Genomic DNA, 21,005 nt, shown 5'->3' on the forward strand with positions numbered 1-21,005 from the left:
CTGGTACATGTTGGAAGCCACCTCAGGAGCACACTATCTTTCCACAAAGAAATCCATAAAGAGAAACTGTCACTACAATCAAGAGTTTATAACATCAGTAAGATCAGTGTTTGGTTTTGACAAAGCGACCTGCTTAAATTTTTCAACACCTAATTAACACGCTTGATCAATGCCATTTTAATTATGTTAGTGCATTATTGTATAAATGGTAATGGTATATTAAACGTGTTTGATCATTATTAAAGCAGTGGGTTGTAATCTATTTCAGCTAATAGTAATGGGTATTATTTTAAGTCTTCTCTGCTCTGTACCCACTACTTCAGGGACTGTAATGTGGAATTCCCCAACTGTCTTTCACAAACACTGTATCAAAAACTCTTAGAAAGAATGAAACTGCATTCTATCATCAAAAATACATAGGTAAAAAAAAAAACTACCAATACTTTTATCCCTAAAAATCAATATTAGGAATACAAATAAAGCAGAGTAGATGAGGAGGCATGACCTGTGACTTAAGAATACCCTGTCTTTTTAAGGGAGAAGCTACTGCCATGCGGTGAAGAACAACACTGAAGAGTGAGCAGGTCTATGTGAAAAAGGAATCGCAGCCCCCTTGGATGAGGAAGTTTTGAATCCCTTATGTATCTGAAGTTCAAAGTCAGTGAAACCTTTCAGAATAGACCTGGTGGCACTAAGCACCAAAGGCTAGGAAGAAAAGAGTTGGCATGATACCATCACCAAGAGAAGAGAAGCCGTGGGTCCAGAGCGTTTGTCTGTCCTGAATCAGAATGCATGCAAGAGCACAGTGGTTTGGGAGATGCTGAAAGAGTGAACACGGAATCCTGTTTCATTCAGGGCCCTAATGCCAGACTTGTAGCACCAGTCTCGGCTCACAGATGGAAGCATGGTGGGTTGGGGTGGGCCATGCCATGATCATCTTCCCTTCCCTTTGGAAAGGAATACTGCTTTGGGATGGCCACATACCAGTAATGCTGCCCCTGCCATATCCCTTTGCTGGAAGAAATTGTGACCAAACACTCTTTTTAGTATTTCCATGTTTCTGTAAAACCACAGCCAAGTGGCAGTTAATTCTGAAGCATGGAGTTTGGGTCACTGATAGATTCTTCCAACCTCAAGAGAGTTTATCAGAGCTCTGATTTCAGTGGCTCTAGAGAAAACAACTAGGACTGTCCTTAAATAAGACTGAGAACAACAATGCATTCCTGGGGAAAATACACTGGACTCCCTCCTACTACAATATGGAGTCCCTACACTGTTTGAATTATTCTTAATGGGTCATTTTTGCAAATTTAAATTATAAATCAATACGATATGCTCCAGTGAGATTTATAAATCTAGTGCCGGACCTGGACTCTTAGCCAAGGGAGTATTAAGAGCCATTGTGAATCCCATCTAGCTTCTAGACACACTTCTCTCTGTTGCCCTCCTCCATAGCAGCAACCCGATGTCCCTCCGATAATTGAGACCAATCATCCCCAGCAGCAGAGTGACTTCCTTCTCTGCATATTGGGTCAGTCATATGATGAGTCCCCAAATGGCCAGGAAGCAGGTTCAACTTTCAGTTCAGCAGAAGCTTGACTATGTTCTTGGGTAAAATCACTTGTCCTTTGAGCAACAGGACCTCCATGCTACTGAGCCCAGACTTGCCAGGACAAAGAACAAAATTTCCTTCTGATTTAATAACAAGAGGGGCCACTTCTATTCTCACTATCTCCCCACCCCTATCTGTGCATTCCGATTATGGGGAGAAAATCAAATATCAGTGTAATTTTCAGGTACATAGGACACTGAATAGAACAAGTACCCCAACATCACACAGTTTTGTCTCCAAGCTGATGTTATACCAGCCATATAATATCATAACAGCTGCTTCTGTGTAAATGAAAACACTGTTTCCAGTGAATTCAGGGGCTGGAAGCCCATTAACCCAAAACATAAGCTCTATGGAGGCAAGATTTGCAGGGTATCATAGTGATGGAGAAGGCATTCTGTCTACACATGGCAATGCTAACAGAAGTGCTGAGAATGGACAAGGAAACTCGTACCCAGATTCAGTGTCTTTCCTTCAATTAACAGTGAACTCTCCCCCATAAATGAGGTGGCATTGGTTACCTGTTGCTGCACACAAAATTAGCTCAATATGTAGCAGCTTAAACAACACGCATGTATTATCGCACATTGTCAGTGATGAGTCATACTTCTGGAGTGGCTTATCTGGGCAGCTCCATGCAGATTTCTCACAGGCCTGCAGTTAATAAGGTATTGGCCAGGGCAGAGATCAAAGTTCAATAACAGAGAGGAGCCACGTCAGAGATCAGCAGGCCTCAGGGCCTCTGCACACAAGCTCAAAGCAACTAAGACTACCACCAAAACTCTCCTCACAATCCTTCCAGCCTCTGGCCACTGCCCAGTTCAGACGCCACTCCCACTTTCGTAAGCAACTGTTATGGCAGCTCCCTACTTCCAATACCAAAATCTGTGTTAGTGAGCCATTGTCACATACTAAATTATAGCAAGATTTAGCTTAAATTACAAACATTATCTCACGGTTTCTGTGGGTTAGGAATCCAAGTGAGAGTTAGCTATGAATGCCTGTGACTCATGGTCGCTCACAAAGCTGCAATGAAGATGGCATCTGAGGACCACGTTTATTTCAAGCCCGAACCACGTTCATGTGTGAGGCTGCTGGTAGGACTGCGGGTCCAGCTGGCTGTTCATGAGAGATGTTAGTTCCTTGTCACATGAGCTCTCCATGTGGCTTTACTCAAAACATAGCAGATTTCCTTCCTCCAGAGTGGAGTTGGGGAGAGACAGAGAGAGAAATCAAGAGAGAGAAAGGCAATAGAAGCCAGAGCCTTCTGGTAGCCTAATCCCATCATTCTGCCAAGGAAACCTACCATGCAATTTTACCATGGAGATCTATTAGTTAGAAGCAATTCATTATGGCCAGCCCACTCTTGAGATAAGGAGATAATACAAGGCATGAATTCCAAGAGGCAAGGGTCATTAGAAACTCTTTGGAAGCTGCATTCCCCAGAAGGGACAACAGAAACAAACCTGCCATGTATGATTCCTCCCCCATATAGACTGAGTGCAAGCTCCTTGTTTGGCAGGTGGGGACCTCAGGAGTAGCAGCTGCCAGCTCAGCTTTAGAAAAGAGAAATTTAGCATTGTTCAGCCCACACCATTCCACCATCCAAGACACCCTGAATTTTGTGCAAGTGCCCATTGAGAAACACCTGAATAATCAGGCAAATTGCTGATCAGCATGTACAGTGGGTCATCTTGTCGACCTAATAAGAGAGAGCTTTTGTTGTTATTGTCAATACCCTCTGGTGGACATTTTGGTGAGATACAAATGGTGTAAAAATATATAGTGTAAAGATATATAGCTTTCTCTTACAGATCGGTATCGCTAAGTTTTCAGTCGTATTATTTCCAAGTCTTTGCCCAGCCAGCCAAACAATTAACCATTGTTCATTGATCAATGATAATACTTGCCTGCGGCCATTTCTAATTCCACACAAAATGGACCAAAGTTCTACCCACGGGGATTCTCTTCGTCAGTGTCTTACAGGGCCAGTGTAAGTGAAACTGTGATTCTAGAGCATTCCAGCTTTAACTGGTACCAGTTACCATGCAAATCCTTTGGTTGAACCTTACCAGGTTTTAGGAACCTCCTTAAAGATTCATCCAAATAGACTGAGGGAAAAGCAGTGAAACAGGATGAACAAGCCCCATGAACATCTGAGCCACGCTCTTAAAGTTTGCTTGTGCCAGGAGACAGTCTCATGTACACGATTTCCATTTTGTAACTGAGTGTGCATGTTTTGATAGTTCAGGTAACCCCGGGTCATGAAAAGAAGTCAGGGTGGTATGGCAGTCACGGAGGTGTGCCCCTCGGGCAGATGATAAACGTGAGGTATGCAGTCAGTTACAGCCTTTCAGGGCCGTGTCTTTAGGATGTACTACAGTGTACATGCCAAGGCCATACTCTCTTGGGGCTGCTCCCAGCCAACAACTGGGTGCAGCAAGAGAACTAGAGGAGAGCCATTTCTGCCCAATGGTGGCCTCCTCTACTAATGAATCTTTGCATGGGGCCTCCCATCAGCCTGGACAACACTTTCTCAAGACGGCACTGCAGTTGGGGGCCAATCCTATCCAATCTCTTGCCTTTTCTGTCTCTTTCCAGTTATCACAGCTTTACTGTGTCGAGATCTCCCTGGTGAGTCCTGCTCCCTCCACCCTCTGCACTTCCCAAATGTTTTCCCCAAAGTCTCTTCTGTATTTCTAACTGTGTTGGCATCTGCTTCTCAGAAGACCTGAATTGACATAAGTGGCATAGTTCCTTGGTACCCTCTCATCAGCTACTCAATTTCTACCAGTGTCAGTGGCAAACCAAGAGATACTTCAAATAGACAGAAGGGCCTGGCTTTATTTTTAAATCCTAGGGGTCTAGAACTATTACCCAACTATTGAGAAAACATTCTACATTGCTTCTCTGCCATAGTCACATCCTATCAGGTCCAAGTGTCAAGCCAGCATACACTTCAGGCTGTAGAGTCCTTTCTTACTCGACCTACTGGGTTATCTGGTAAATGGGTCATGTGAAGGTGCATCAACTGGTCTCTTTGATTTCCTGTCATTCTCCCTGGTCCATCTGGTTTTTACTGTGACAACAGATCTAAAATCAGGATGTGGTAGGAAGTGCCATCCTGCATCTTTGAAGCCTTTGACAATGGTTCCCGTCTCTTCGTTTTCCTCAGGGACATGGCATTATATTTGGTTTATTGTTGATGGAACATGAAAACGTATCCAAGAACAATTTCTTATACTTTTCTATCATCATGGCTTGGATTCCAAGAGTCAGAAGACCAATGTCAGTTTCTAAGTTTCTTTACATTAGACAGTGCAGAATCATCTGCAATGATATTGGCTGTATCATTTCTGGTTGCATAGTGTTCTCCTCTTGGGATAGGCCTTGTACTAACTGCCCATGATTTATATGTTGAGCTATAATTCTAGCTATGGTCCTGGAAGCTATGAAAGTTAGTGGAATAGGTAACACAGAATCCTTCCCCTGAAAGACTATTTACCTAAGTTCATATTACCCAATACAAAATAGCTATCTTTCAATGAAAAATTATAAGCCATGGCAAAAGACTAGAAAAAAACACAATCTGTAGAGACAAATCAATCATCTGAACCAAAAGCAGATATGACACATGTGTTGGAATTACATGTGATTAATATGTAAAAAACTTCCATGGAAAAAGTAGACATAAGCAAGAACAGATGGGTAGCATATGCAAGGAGATAGAAATTATGTACAAGTATCAAAAGAAAATGCTTGAAGTCAATGCACGGTAACAAAAAAGAAGAATGCCGCTGGCAGGCTCATCACTGGGCGTGACATGGCAGGAAGGAATCAGAAATGTCACAGGCATGGAAGGAAGGACTTGGAAATATTCTGTGATAAGATCCCTGCATTACACTAAACGAAGCAGCATTTTAAAGGTAATTTTTATTAGTTTAAAATATATATGGTAAACTCTTAAGGCAATCACTAATTTAAAAATATAGGTATAATTGACAGTGAGAGGAGATAAAATGGAATAATATGAATATTCAAGTAAAACCAGATAAGGCAGAAAATGAGGATTAAGGCAGTGGGAGGCAAAGAACACATGAGTAAAAAATTTCAAATATGACAGATTATTAAGACATGGATTAGGTTAGTGTAAAAGTAATTGTGGTTTTTGCAATTGTTTTTAACCTTTTTAACTGCAATTACTTTTGTACCAACCTAACACTTCAGTAATCACTTTAAATGTTAATGGTCTAAATATATCAATTGAAAGATAGAGATTCAAAATGCCCCCTCCATAAAACAAGACCCAACTATACAAGAAACCTACTTTATAAAAAGACTCCAATAGGTTAGAAGTTAAGGGATGGAGAAAGATGTGCCACACTAACACAAATCAAAAGAAATCTGGAACATCTGTTAATATATCAGAGTTAAACAACGGAATCCTCAGGAAGAAGGACAGTATTAACTTATTAGTTTGCAAGAGCTATGCATGCCTGCTCAGGCTCCCATAATGAAACAACATAGGGTAGTTTGAACAACAGAGATTTCTTTTCTCATATTTCTGGAGGCCGGGTAGTCCAAAATCAAGGTGCTGACAGATTTGGTTTCTGACACGAGCTTCCTTCCTTTCTTGCAGATATCCACCCTCATCACTTACTTTACCTTAACTATCTCCTTGTAGCCTTATCTCTAAATACAGTCACACTGAAAGTTAGAGCTTCAACACATGAATTTTAGGGGACAGAGTTCAGTCCATAGCATGCTACCAGAACACAACACCACAGACAGGGCAGCTTAAACAAAAGAATTTATTTCTCAGAGTTCTAAAGGCTGGAAGTCTAAGATAAATGTGTGGGTAGGTTTCGTTTCTCCTGAGACTTCCTCTGCCCTTGGGTAGAAGGCCAATTTCTTGCTGTGTCTCACATGGTCATTCCTCTGTGTGCTGGCATCCCTGATGTCCCTGTGTGTCCAAATTTCCTCTTTTTATAAGGACACCAGTCAGATTGGATTAGGACCCACCCTAACAGCATCCTTTTAAATTAATCAGCTCTTTAAAGGCCCTGTCTCCCAATGTAACTACATTCTGAGGTACTGCAGTTGCAGTTTAAACACCTAAATTCTGGGGGCACACAATTCAGTTCATAAAAATTACATAAGAAAAAAGGTATCAATTCTCCAAGACAACATAGCAATCCTAAACGTGTGTGGACCTAACAACACAGCTTCAAAATAAATGTAGCAAAAAATGATAGAACTGAAAGGATGAGTTTGGTTCTTTATGACCTAAAATAACAGATTTCTATTCTTTTCCTAATAATCAAAGTGAAAAAGTGTGTCCTGATATCAGGGAATGTTGGCACAACACATTAAGACCTAAAAGCATACTACAATCACATTTCTGATGTTAGTGGTGTAAAAGATTTACATATGCATTGACTTTTAGACTTTTAAACCAAAGGAGGGTACTCTCCCCAGCTTTTCTAAATAACCTCAATTCCTTGTCCCACCAAAACAATACCTCCAAATCTGAGCACAGTTTGTTGCTGTTATATTATAATCAATAACATCTCCCACCTCATCCTTCTCTATCCCCTAATCTTGATCTATTCTGATTTGATCAGACTTCTCCCAGGTGAACTACTGCTATTTCTTTATTTTTACTTTCCTACTCTAGAATTTATACTTCATGAGAATAGAAACTTGGTCTGTTTTATTTACTGCCGTGTATAAGACTAGAGTGTAGACTATAATAAGCACACAAATAAATTGACTGAATGAATGAACCATGAACATTCTACACTGTTTTGGAATATTCATATGTAATCATGTTTGTTTGTTTTTGATGTCATATAAAGATAAATGTTCTATCTGTAAATCTATTATGCAATTGCACTACAGGGGATTTTAAGAAATCACAGTCAGATTAGGTCACCTAGGAAACATGTGACCAAGACTACAGAGAATATAGAACCTATCCCATATACCCACAAAATCACTTCCATGTTTGTGCTTGAACTTTCTTTTGCACAGGAAGAAAATCTTTTATGATGTGAGAATTCTTACAAAGAAAATGCATGTGAATGAGATAGCACATTGTCAAATCCTCACTGATGACTTTTATGCCTTTTTGAGAGCAGATTTTGGCACTGAATTTGATGAAGTGGGATGAATATGGAAAACGAAAATCACAGTGCCAAAGATGAGGACCTATATCGGGGTTTTAGTATGACTACAAGGAGAATTGGTTCCAGCATGCAAAATAGCCACCTCTGAAGGTATTCCTTAGTCCCAATTTTGCTTAATTAGAGTATGTACAAGGTTCTAAGTTTCCCCCAGTTACTTAAGTAAAAATTAAATGTGCTCAACATTATTCAATTATTCACCTCCATAGCAACACAGACCACATGCTGCATACTATAATTGAGTAGATATTAAACATTTACAGCTGCCAAGCTTTGTATGAGACTTTGGCATTCAGAAATAAAATGACAACACCCCTGACCTTAAGAAATTAAAGTCCAGTGGTAATAGACATGGGCACAATTATAATATGTTATTATTTTAATTGAAGTATGCCTGTATATAGGACAAATTATAATGCTCTTATATAGAGATTAAATGGGAATGCACAAGAATGAATAATTAATTATGCCTATTAGAAAAGAGAAAACTCCCCCAAACAAAAAGCAAAAAACAAAACACAAAACAAAACACTTAAGCTCAGACTTGAAAGCATTGAAAGTTTGCCAGAACATAAAGCCACAGAAGAGCAGAGGGAACTATGTAACTGAACAAGTTTCTCATTTTATGCTTACAGGGGAAAATGCATATTTAATACTGAAACCCAACAAAATGTTTTTAAGTTTCCATTTTGTTTTTACTGATTTTCTGTAGATGCAAATACTGATTTGCATTTGGCATTTCTTGTTATTGACTGTCTATGTTACTTATAATTGTATAGTGTCTTTTAAACACTTTGTAGAAAATAATGTGATAACAATAAATAAGCTTTTACATGTTATTTCAGGCTCTGTATTTGTTAGTATTACACCTGGAGATGTTTCTCAGCCATTTAAATTACAGAAATACTAGCTGTGTGTTAAAATTTAAAAATCAGAAGAGTCTAAAACATAATTAATGGCCTCCTCACTGCCCTCTCCAGTTCACTTTCTTGTGTTAAACACTGAAAACGACTAAGTAATATATTCTTACTTTTCCTATACAAATATATTAAACAAATATAAATATACAGGATGTTTTCTAGTTCATAATTTTATTACACAAATGAATTATCATATCATGAATACAATTGTGCAACTCTCTTAATTTACATGACATTGTGTCATGAATTCTTCCACAATATTTCCGCAAAATTCAGTCATTTACTTAAGAAATACTGAGGACCTAAAACATGGCTGACTTTGTAATAAGCACTCGTGATAGAGTGCGAGATGGGACAGCTACAGAGCAGTGGCCGTCATGCTGAACTAGATGCAATAGAGCCGTGCACTTGCAAAGTTCTGAACAAACAAAAAGAAACCACTAGAAACCATTAGGTAGTGAAAACAAATGTTGAGTAATAAAGCCAGAGCTAAAAGAGGAACGGCATTTCACAGTGCTTTCATTCACTAAAGTTTTCACAACGTATTTATTGAGCACCTACTATTTACCAAGAACAAAGTGTTCCTGCTGTTATGGAATGAGCAGAAGACAATGAACATATGTTGTTTAGTTTATTAGCCGGGAATGAATGCATGAGAGAAAGTTAGAGCAGGTAAGGATACAGAAAAAGCCAGGTTGGAGGTGGGAGGTGCCATTATTTTACAAAGGGTGGGTGAGTGAGGTCCTTGCCCATAAGCAGATGTTTCAACATAAAAGTAAACAATAAATGAACAGGTTCTGAGGGCACTTGTGCAAAGCTATTCCAAAGCAGAGCAAGGGTCAATGCAAAAGACGTGAAGCCCAAAGAGCTGGGCATTTTTGTGGAAGCAAAGAGGGCACTATGGCTAGAGCAACAATAGAGTAGTAGGATAAGAGATCGTGGTCATGAGGAGATGGGGAACCACTGGGGGCTATGACCACAGTGTCACTCTGGCTGTTGGCAGAGCACAAATATTGCAGAGCAAGTGAAGAAGCTGGAAGCCCAGTAAGAAGCTTAACGAGATAGTGCAGGCAATGGACGTTGTTGCCTGGACCCAGCTGGTAACAGGATGGCATGCTCAGATCACCGGTATTTACGCTACAGATAGTTGCAAGAACCTGTAAGAGATTATATGTGAAGATTTTCATAAAAATTCTGATGGCGAGAGAACAAGCATGAATTTGAATAGAAGGAGCCCAGTTAGGAATTAATTACATAAATTTGGAAATTTTCTGTTTTCCTCCTTAAACAACCTGCTAGAATAGGATGAACATCCATTCATATTCATGGCAGCAGCTAAGCAGAAGCATATGTTGGGAAAAGAGAGAACTGAAGTGGGAAAGGATGGAGCAGGAAGCTTGCCAAGCAATCTAGCGAACTGATAGGGGTGATAACAATTCTGAGTCGGTAGGACTTTACCGCATAAAAAAGAGTCAACTGTAGCATAGTGCCACACTCACAAACATTAAGAATGTTTTTTAAAATTCAAATGACTTTAATATGAAAATTGTGTGTATGGATTAAAATGACATGATTCAGCTTGGTAATTTCTTCATAATGGAAGAATTTCAAGTGTGTTAAAATTACTTGCCGAAATACCAATCCATGCGTTTTTAACCCATCACCGTCATGCCAGCTCTCTATTCACTATAATTATTTATAATTGGTGCCTTGGTTATTTTAAAGACTGGACTTTGCTAATTATCTCTTTTTGAATGTTCTAATCCTGTCTGATTCTTGTTTCCTCTTCATCCAGGCTCCGTGTAGTCCTGCTTTTTTATTGGTATTGACCTCTGACATATCAATTTTCTGTTTGCTTTTTAAATCCTAGCTAATTAGAGGATTTCAAATTCTTCATGATAAAGAAGTTCTTGTACAGAGCATGTAATTAGAATATCTGATGACAAGATCTGGGATCTTAGCACCCCAGGGTTAAAAGAGCACACCTCCAGGCAGCGTTTTCCCCCGCAGGATGTTTTGTGTTTCAGCAATTAACCTCCTGTTCCGGACACAGCCGGCTATTCATTCCTTAGCTGAGATTATTTCAAAGTCTGCCCTCTTATTGCATTTTATCAGAGATGATGAACCCTCAGGTCAACGTGCAAGGCCTAGAGAGAACGTCTCATCATCGTGTAAAAAACGATCACAGAGTGCCTTTTAGCAGAAATGTATAACTGAAAACTCTGCAAATTGCCTTTTGCCCTGCATAAAACTGCCAGACTGAATGCTTCATTATAATGTTACAGCCATGTCATCAGGGAATTCCAGTCCTTGCTGCATGTATGCACTTGTGTGTGCACACTTACACACACACGTGTGCATGCTTCCTATGGAGTCACAGAAGCTGTTGGAATAAGAATTAATACCTGAGTAGGCAATGAGCTAGGACAGAAAGGATTTAGGAAGTCTTTATTGCCACAAAATTGTGGCAAGCTGTTTTGATTTCTCCTTCATTCTATGTATACTTAACATTCTATGTATACTATGTATGTACATTCTACCTGTGCTTCACATTCCATGTATATTATGTATACATTCTATGTATACTATGTATACATTCTATTTGTACTTAACATTCTGTATATACTATGTACACATTCTATGTATACTTAACTCTGCGGTAGGCACTGTAATTTGTGTTGTGGATACAAACACGATAAACTATGAGCTACCCCTGCCTTCAAGAAGTATAGAGAACAAACAAGAGACAGACTGAAGTGTCGGTGCCACCAGATGTGGTAGTACCTAAGTGGCTGTACATAAACACTTAGTGGTAACAGAGAAGAAACATTTACATCTGCCTGAAGACCCAGCAAAGACTTCAGAGACAAGAAACCATCTGCCGTGAGATTGGATGAATTTCTGGGCAGGACAGTGTGCAGGAGTGAAGGTGTATGTGTGGTGGGTGACAGTGATAGTGAGATGGGATTCCAAATATGTGGAAATGCAGAGTGACGAGGAGCTTGTTCATAACCCACCGTAATGGTCAGACTGACAGGCGGTGAGAGAAGATGACAATGGACATCTAGGATGCTTTCTACTGAATGAGTCAAAAATACACATATCCTCGAAGGCAGTGGATAAACTTGCAAAAGCCTTGGCACAGATGCCAAAAAAGACACTTCAAATTTTATCCTATGGGTGATGGAGAGACACCAGTGATTAGATGGACACTGGTGACATTATTTTGCTAGCAGTTGCAAGGCTAAACTAGAAGAGATGGAACTAGAGTCAGGGAAACCAGGAAGATGACCACTGAGAGAGTTCCAAAAACAGGAGATGAGAATTTGAAATTGGATGATGGCAGTGGAAAAGTGCAGGTAGCAAAATATACCAGAGGTATTTAGGCGGGAGACCATAAAGGCACTTGGTGACTGACTAAATGTTACTGGTGTAGCCCACGTTTTCTGACCTGGGAGAGTGCACAAATGAGGGGCATCTATGACGCAGAGGCTCAAAAGGACACTGGTAAGGGAACAACCTTCAGCCTGTGACATGACTCCTTGAAACTCATTTCTACATGGAGGTAATTCTGGCACCTGCTGCATAAAGATGCTGTGAGAATTAAATGAGTTAAGATGTACAAGTTAATAAAACTGCACTGAATATTACATAGCCTTATTTCACAGACGTCTTAAATTCATCATGACTGAGGCACTCAAGTTGAAATGTCCATTATTGGATAAATAATAGACTGTAGAGAATATACAATTTTCAGCAGAGAGGCAATAGATTAAGCTCACAGACAAATCTAGGAATTCCCAGAATGAAAATATAACAGGTGCGCATGGAATTTTGGGAGAGGCCACCTTTTAAGGGGAGAATATAACAAGGGCCACAAAAAGAATGAGGGTAACCCCGATTCTAGGAACAGACTGAGTGCAGAAACCAAAAAACATAAGATAGAGCCAGTAGACTGGAGCTAAGGGACAGACATCCAGGCTCTGAGAGCCTCCTGAAAAGAGGACATCCGATCTTCCTTCAGTGGGCAGGCTGACATTCATATGTGTTTTTATTGTAATGCACATAATATTATAATGCACATGCTTGTTTTAAAAATCTGTCTTCCATTTTTTTAAAATGACCATCTTCTATACCACTTATCTATTGATCATAACAAATCATCCCCGCACTTAGTAACCTAAAAAAGCAAACAAAAAAAAATTGCTCACACATAATGTGTGTCCCATTTTAGGATGGGCTCAAGTGAGCAGTTCTTCCACTGGTCTCTCCTGGAATGGCTCCAAGAGAATGGCCGTGCACAAATGTGTGTGCCTGCACGTGTGCATGCACAAAATCGGCCCTCTCAGCAAACTTCCAGTATGCAATAACCTTGTGAACTGTACTCACACTGTTATACATTAAATCTCCAGAACTTATTCATTTTGCACAAAGCAAACTGTAATCTTGACCGTTTTCACCCCATTCCATCCATCCTGCAGCCCGTGGCAACCACCATTCTACTCTCTGGCTCGATGAGTTTGACAACCTTAGATCCCACATGTAAATGAGATCATGTATATGCCTCTCTGTGCTTGGCGTTTTTCACTTAGCTTACCATCCTCCAGGTTCATCCATGTTGTTGCAGAAGTCAGGGTTTTCTTTGTTAGTCTGAATTCCATTGTACAACGTGTGGTCAAACAATATGGTGAATGCTTCAATAAAAAAATAATTATTGGGTGGGAGATGAGGGTAAGGGGAATCAAATATATGGTGATGGAAGGAGAACTGACTCTGGGTGGTGAACACACAATGGGATTTATAGATGATGTAATACAGAATTGTACACCTGAAATCTATGTAATTTTACTAACAATTGTCACCCCAATAAATTTTAAAAAAAAGAAAAGCAAAAAAAAAATTATTGCTAAGTTCCAAGGGAAAATAATAATAATTATTATTATTATTACAGCAAAAGACACATTGCCATGAATTACTCTCAAAATACTCCCCCTCACTTCAAACACACTTATCCCATTGTTCTTGCCACTTTCTGAAGCAGTTCTGGAAGTCCTCGTTAGTGTCTTTAATTGCACTGTCATGGCTGCCTCAATGTCCTGAATCATTTTGACTTTAGGGAAGAGCAAGAAGTCGCACGGTGCCAGATCCAGTGAATAAGGTGGGTGAGGACACACCATAATGTTTTATTTGACAGAAATTGCCTCATTCCAGAAGCAATGTGTGACACGGAGTGTTGTCACGATGGAGGATGATTTATGGCACACGTTAAAACACACGTTCTCTCAACCGTAGCTCACACCCGATTGACTGCACCAAACAAGTTTAAACTTTTCACATACTGTTACTAAGGTTCTATGTGCCACTTCCCATATAGAAGATCCTTGTCTTTCCATTGGATGGCACTCGGCAGCAGCATTCACTGTATTTTGTTATCACAACGGAAAGACTCCGTGTCACATATCACTCCCGGTACAGCAATTTCTGTCAAATAAAAACATGACAGTGTGTCCTCATCCATCTTATTCACCAGATCTGGCTCCGTGTGACTTCTGGCTCTTCCCCAAAGTCAAAATTACCATGAAAGGAAAACATTTTGAATTAATTCAGGACATCGAAGCGGCCACAACAGTGTAACTAAAGACACTCACAAAAGAGAACCTCCAGAACTGCTTCAGAAAGTGGTAAGAATGATGGGATAAGTGTGTTCAAAGTGAGAGGGAGTATTTTGAGAGGGAATAATGGCAATGCATCTTTTATTGTTTTATATATATAATATATAATATATAATATATAATATATAATATATAATATATAATATATAATATATATATATATATATATATATATATATATATACACTTTTTTTTTTTAAACACTCACTGTTAGTTTTTGATCACAGCTCATACATGTGCTTCGGTCATGCACTCGACTGGAGCTGAAATGTCTGTGGTGGCTTCACTTGCATGGCTGGCAGTCGTGGCTGGTTGTGTTCTCAGCCAGGTGTCTTCAAAAGGCAACTGCTGCCCTCATCAGTGGCAGAGTCTGATCCCACGAGAGTGAGATGGAAGCTAAAGGCCTCTAGAGTCCCAGGCTCAGAACCCGCAGATCGGTTTTCTATCTTCTGTTGGTTAAAGGAAGTCACAAGGCAAGGGTTAGGAAACAGACGCCGCGTCTCTGTGAGATGGGCTGTAAAACATCTTCGGCCATTTTCAATCTACCACCACTCCTTGGGGCAAAAGCCACACGGTTTGGATTTGGCATTCCCAGTTCCTGATACACCATTTTTCTTAAAGGAATAGTGGGTAAATAAAGTTTCTATGGCGCAGTGGGGTATATAACTCCTTTACAAAAATCTGAGGTTAAGAGTTTAAAAATTAAAAAAAAAAACTTCTGCAATAAAATAGAACAAGATTTATTAAGATTGACAACAACAAAAAATAATGACTCTCTATGGGAAGAAATAAAGCCGTGCCTCCAAACCATGACTTTTCTCTTGAATTGGGCTGTCCCCGCAAGAGCTTTCTTTTTACTGCTGCCAACATCATGTATGTGGCCCCCTTCAAACTATGACCCAGAGCCTTTTCTTGATACTCCAGATCATCTTAGATGAAACAACTCTGAAACATTAAACAACCCTTTACTGTGACAACGAAAGCCAAGAGTAACATAAGTCTAAATACGGCTTGCTCCCAAAGGTCTCAGACCCATTTTCTTATCCATCTCTCAAGCTTCTACCTTGACTCCATAAGAGCCATCATTGCATATCTCAACAGCTACTATCCTTGCTGTTCAAACTCAGGAAAGAGAGCCTTGGAGAGTGGCAGGAACTCCTTCTCCCATCTCCTTCAGAATCTGGCCCCTTGCCTGAGAATCTAGCTGCAGGACTGTGGTCAGGAAGATGCCATGCCCTTCACTTGTGGTCACTGCTAGAACCGTAACTGGAAAGAAGTAATCACATCATCCAGGAAGGATGTCACACCAGGAGAATAATAATGAAGGTGAGGGTGCTTCTTCACGTAAGACTTAAAATCAACAAATGTAAAAAATAGAGTGATACATCACCTTTTTTTTCATTCACACAAAGAGACTTTTCCTGATACGTCAGAACAAGAAAGACAAGGCTCCTAAAGTTAGTTAACATATTGAAGCTACTTACTCCTTCATATCTATGCAGTATAATTTTCTGGATGTTCTATATGACGATTTAATTTTGCATTCATAATTTTAACTTTTTCATAGCACTAAGGCTACTCTTGGCTTCACTGGCTCAATGTTAGGGAAGATTCAAAGCATACACACTGATCCTTTAGTCTCATAATATCCCTAAAAGTATTTCATTGACAAAGAATAGAGATACTAAATAAACCCGGCTATACCATACAGTCAATGAATCTGAGCTACATCCCACAATTTTCCCCTTAGTTTGTCAGTACTACCCACAGTGTTGCACTGGTCTGCAGGTGTAAAATTTTAATTGCACTCTCAAAGCTAGAGCAGATTTGTATAATATAAAGTAAAATGATGAATACAGGACAAATAGCGGCATATATAAAAATATTTTCCTTTAATCTCCTACAAGGCCACGCTAGAGCCAAGTTTATAGGAATAGAGTAGAACAAGGATCTTCAAATAGGGGAACTTGAATTTAAGGGAATTCTTTATTTCAAAAAGAAAATTCCCCAAGGGAAAAAAATAGATGTAAGTTTGAATGTTTTAAGGAGCAAATAAGAAAATATCAGAAATATACTTTCATATACGAAATGGAAATAAATAAATATGTTCCTATGGAAAGCAACAAAGCGTATTTGTAGTAATAATGGTAAGTAGTATTTACATAGCTATTTCAAATGGCTGATTCTCTATTTACAAATGTTTTATGTAGATTTTCAAACTTTGCAGGTTGAAGATGTGCATCACTCCACATTATAGTTGTTTAGTTTGGATTCAATAACGTGGTTAGTCACAGCCAACAGCCAGTATCTCTTTCCCGTAATACAAACAGGTGCTGTGAGATCTGTCACCCAGGTCAGAACAGAGGCGCCTGCTCCATGCTCTAATGTTCATGCTAGATGTTAAGTTCCATAAATCTTTCAGAGTGGCCACCTCACAGTGAATGGTTCTTACATAAATTGAAAATAAAAAGCTAAGTCATTTTTTTAATTGGACATATGTTATACCAGCAGGAAGAGCCAATGCCAGAAGCAACAAAAACCCATAGAGGCCTACTTGCAAGTGCATGAAACTTCAGAGATTAATAAGATAAGATGATCATTCTGGACGTCAAAGACCCATTGTCAATATGCCTGTTCCTGCCAGCCCGATTGTAAATGTTTCAGCCGCTGTTGAAGTCACTCTTCAGTACTGGTTATGAATAAACCCTGGACAGAACACTCAACAGGGCTTCTGGTTTCCCATAGTTGTTCCCTTCTTGTTACAAATGCCTCCAGACTCCTGTCCAAGGACATTTTGTGGCTCCTCAAGGTAATGCCTAACAGACGGAATCTCCTACGTTATCATAACCCAGATGTTTTATCATCTCCTCCAACAAAATGTTTCTTTCATCTCAGGACTCTGCTAGCTCATCTGATGAACTGACTTAACCAAAGGATTCATAGTTCATTTACGATTAACTTGTCATTGTTGCCAGTTACCATGTTCACGCTCACTGGTGAGGTATTGGCTGAAACCACTAAATGACCAACGTGAGACTTTCCAGGGCCACATGCTATCTGGGAGAAAACGACCTGGGAGGCAGGCAGAAGCCTGGTTTCCATTAAACTCACACGGAATTTGTGGCTGCCTCACCTGCGTAAGTTTACAAAAAGCCCAGAACTGGAACGTCTTGCTGTGAAGCTACCCCTGATTGAGCGGCATCCTAAAACTGCCACCTCTTGATTACTTGGCTTGTGTCTTCAACTTGAAATTCAGCAGAGAAGGATACAGAAGCCCCTAGGTTTTTGAATGTCTTGATGGGAGCTATGGAATTGTAGCCTCTTTTGGGGGAGAAGGGCTGGGTGGAAGTAATTGAAATGTAAATTACAGGTGAAAATGGTAATATAAAGCAAAGGTTTATTTTAGATTTCATAGCAATGCACTGTGCAGTTATAAATTTTCGTGTGAAAGCAGACGCTTCCCATTACCTGGTGCTCCTGGAGGGTGGACCGAGCATAGATGATTGCTTTATCATCACCCTCCCGGGAATTCGCCAGATGTTAGAGGCAATAGCAGCAACGTGCCCGCTTGGACGGCTGCCACAGAATTAAGACGAAGCAGCCAATGGATGGACTAATAAGAAATGACTTCAGCATTCCTCAAGACAGGAAAAGTTTAGCTTTCCATCACCTGCTACTTGTTTTCTTCCCTTTGTAAGCCTTCCAGGTATTTTTAAAAAATAATATGCAAAATATTAAAAGTACTTTTCCCAAGTCTGATAATTTTATTAAGTATCATATGGATGACATCTCTGTTAGGCATTTCTATTTTTGCTATACTGAATACATTATCAGAAGTCAGTGAAATTTTTCTGTCAAGGGCAGGTGATAAATATTTTAGCTTTTATATGCTACACGGTCTTTGTCACAATTACTCGTCTGTCGTTGTAGTGTTAACGTGGCATAGACAACACAAACGAATGAGCACAGATGTGCTCCAATAAAATTTTGTTTATGAAAATAGGCAGTAAGGTGGATTTGATCTGTAAACCATACTTTGGGGAGCCTCCCTCTCCTATGTTTTTATGTATTTTCTTTCCACTTATTAGATGCTATATTGCTCTACACATTGGTGGTACTCAATATTTGCTGTAGCTTGGATGACTAAATAAATGACTTTTAAAACAGATTATTTAAAAGTTGATGATAAATGTTAATAAGTTTCTGCAAAGTCTTATTAGAAAAATATAACTTCATAACCACTTTTTTCTTTCCCCTTCTAATGTGAATAAATACACATTGTCTTCCTGAGACAATCCCTTAAAAATAACTGCATTTTTAGGAGAAGACCACATAGAACGAACAGTACAAGCTTTCACTCAAGAACCACGTAAAAGATCATTTATACCACTAGATCCTTAGCAATATCCCATTTAAATATTTTGCTAGGGTCTTTTCTATAGAAAATTAAAAGAAAGCTGTATTAAAAAAGGAGATTTTAAAAATATAAGACTATTAGGAAAATCCTTCTGGATTTGAAAATGAAATACTTAATATTAATAGTTGGTTACAAATAATGAAATTTCGCTTAGCAATTAATGTAAAATCCTCTCAAATGTAATTATATTTAGTCCCTTTATTCTTTTAGCCGAGGATTATGTTTTTTGTTGGTTTATTTGTTTTGTTTTGTTTTTAATTTATGTTTGGGTGGTAATTTCACTTAATACATGGACACACTATTATACCCATGACCAGTTTTATGATACTGCAATTCTAATCATAGAAAAACTACCTACCTCTTTGACACCCCATAGCATATATGAGAGAGTTCAGAATAAAATGTGCCTAGGGTTCAGAGACATGACACCACACCAAACTGGTGTGAAAAGGAGAAGGAGCATGGAGTCCAATTGTGGGGTAAGGCAAATGGATCCTCCATAATAACCTGGACACGGACAATTTCTCAGACAATTGTTTGCATCACGTAAAATCAAGGCTCTGTGTATTTATATTTTCTCGTGTGGTTTCCAGTAAAGAATACCAGCCTTACATTTCAAATATCTAATCGTGAAGTCTTATTCACTTTGACTTCTTGCATTACTAGCAGAATTTCTCTATGTCTACTCAGAGCTGCACAGCACTTTCTTTGAGTCCTGTAAAAAATATGGGTCACACTGTCACGCTTTCACTTACACTGGTATGTCAGGACCATGACGTGTCTGAGATTTTTACCTGCTGACAAGGTAAGAGGTGAGCCTGCCAGTTTCACGGATGCGGAGAGGACACAACATGCTTGTGTCAGAGACAGAGGACTGGCTTGCTCAAAGCAATTGAAGGAGCCAGAGGGGCAGCATCTGTGTGACACTCCAACTTCCTCAGGAAATGTGACGAGGACCAGGGAGTACCTTTGCACACAAAAGGCTGCTCTACACGAGGTGAACCCTGAGTTCAGGGACCTGAAACATTTCTAGAGAAACCATTTGAAATAGGTCTTGATCAAAGGGGATGAGTAGCCATAAACGGAGAAAACAGATTTCATCTCTTGGAAAAGAATAACTTCAACAAGTAAATGTCATATCTAATGTTCTGTTTTATGGAATTAGACAGAACTGAAATATTGAATTCTGCTAACTCACTTCTCGGCTACGGGGTGGGGAATGGTTCCTACCATTTATGAGATCATAAGGTCAGTTTAGCAAACACTAGTGAAAACTGACTCTTCTTTTAAGATTTATTCATCTTTATCATACAACTGAAGAGAGGAGCTCAATGAGGCATGCTATAGAAAAGGTTTTCTAAAACCTCACAGTATCTCTACACTTTTTTACATGCAATGACTACATCAAGAAGAAAAAAAAAAAAACCTAAGTACTCATCAGTAAAATGTGACAGAATATGAGGTGTGAGGCTTCTGTATCATTGGCTAAATAAGAAATCGCTCATCCTGCTTTGCAGTTCCCTTAGACCAGAACCCATATGGGGTAGTAAACCAGCTCAGCCATGCCCAAGGGATGGCATAGCAACTAGACGGGAGGGATCTGGCTGTTTCAATAACTTTATGAGGCAGAAACACCTATCTGTCTGGGCCACCCACTTCTAGACTGTCACCTTATTTTCGCCATCATGTGTTTTTGCTGTTATATGAGTAAAGATTGCCCTTCCAAATTCACCAAGTATCTAGAGTTCTGAACTTTCCACCACTTATTTTGCTTTGGGTGACTGTTGTGCAATTTGCTATTATTATAGTTGCAGTTAGTGTTGGAGCTTTTAAAATCCAATTGCCTCACCTTTGATTCAAAACCCATTTTCCAGGTACTGCTGCCCATGTGTTCTTGGAAATGCAGAAATGCAAGAGCATTTTTAGAAGACTGCTTCTTACTTTTTTCACATTTCACAAGAGAACTCGCCACCCTTGATGTATGTTCTTTGAGTATAAATTTATGGCCCATTTTTCAAGGCATTCACTGTCAATTCAGCTACACTGCTATTTTGGACTGTTTTATGATGTCCATTTTTCTCACTCTGCTACCTCAGTGGGTCCTAACCCACACACATTCACTGGGGAAGTCTAAACACAAAACAAATACAGAGTTATCAATCAAGCAGCAAACACTTACTGAGTGTCTACTCGGGGCAA

Source organism: Rhinolophus hipposideros, assembly GCF_964194185.1.
Source record: "Rhinolophus hipposideros genome assembly, chromosome: 17".
In the NCBI taxonomy this organism is placed as follows: Eukaryota; Metazoa; Chordata; class Mammalia; order Chiroptera; family Rhinolophidae; genus Rhinolophus; species Rhinolophus hipposideros.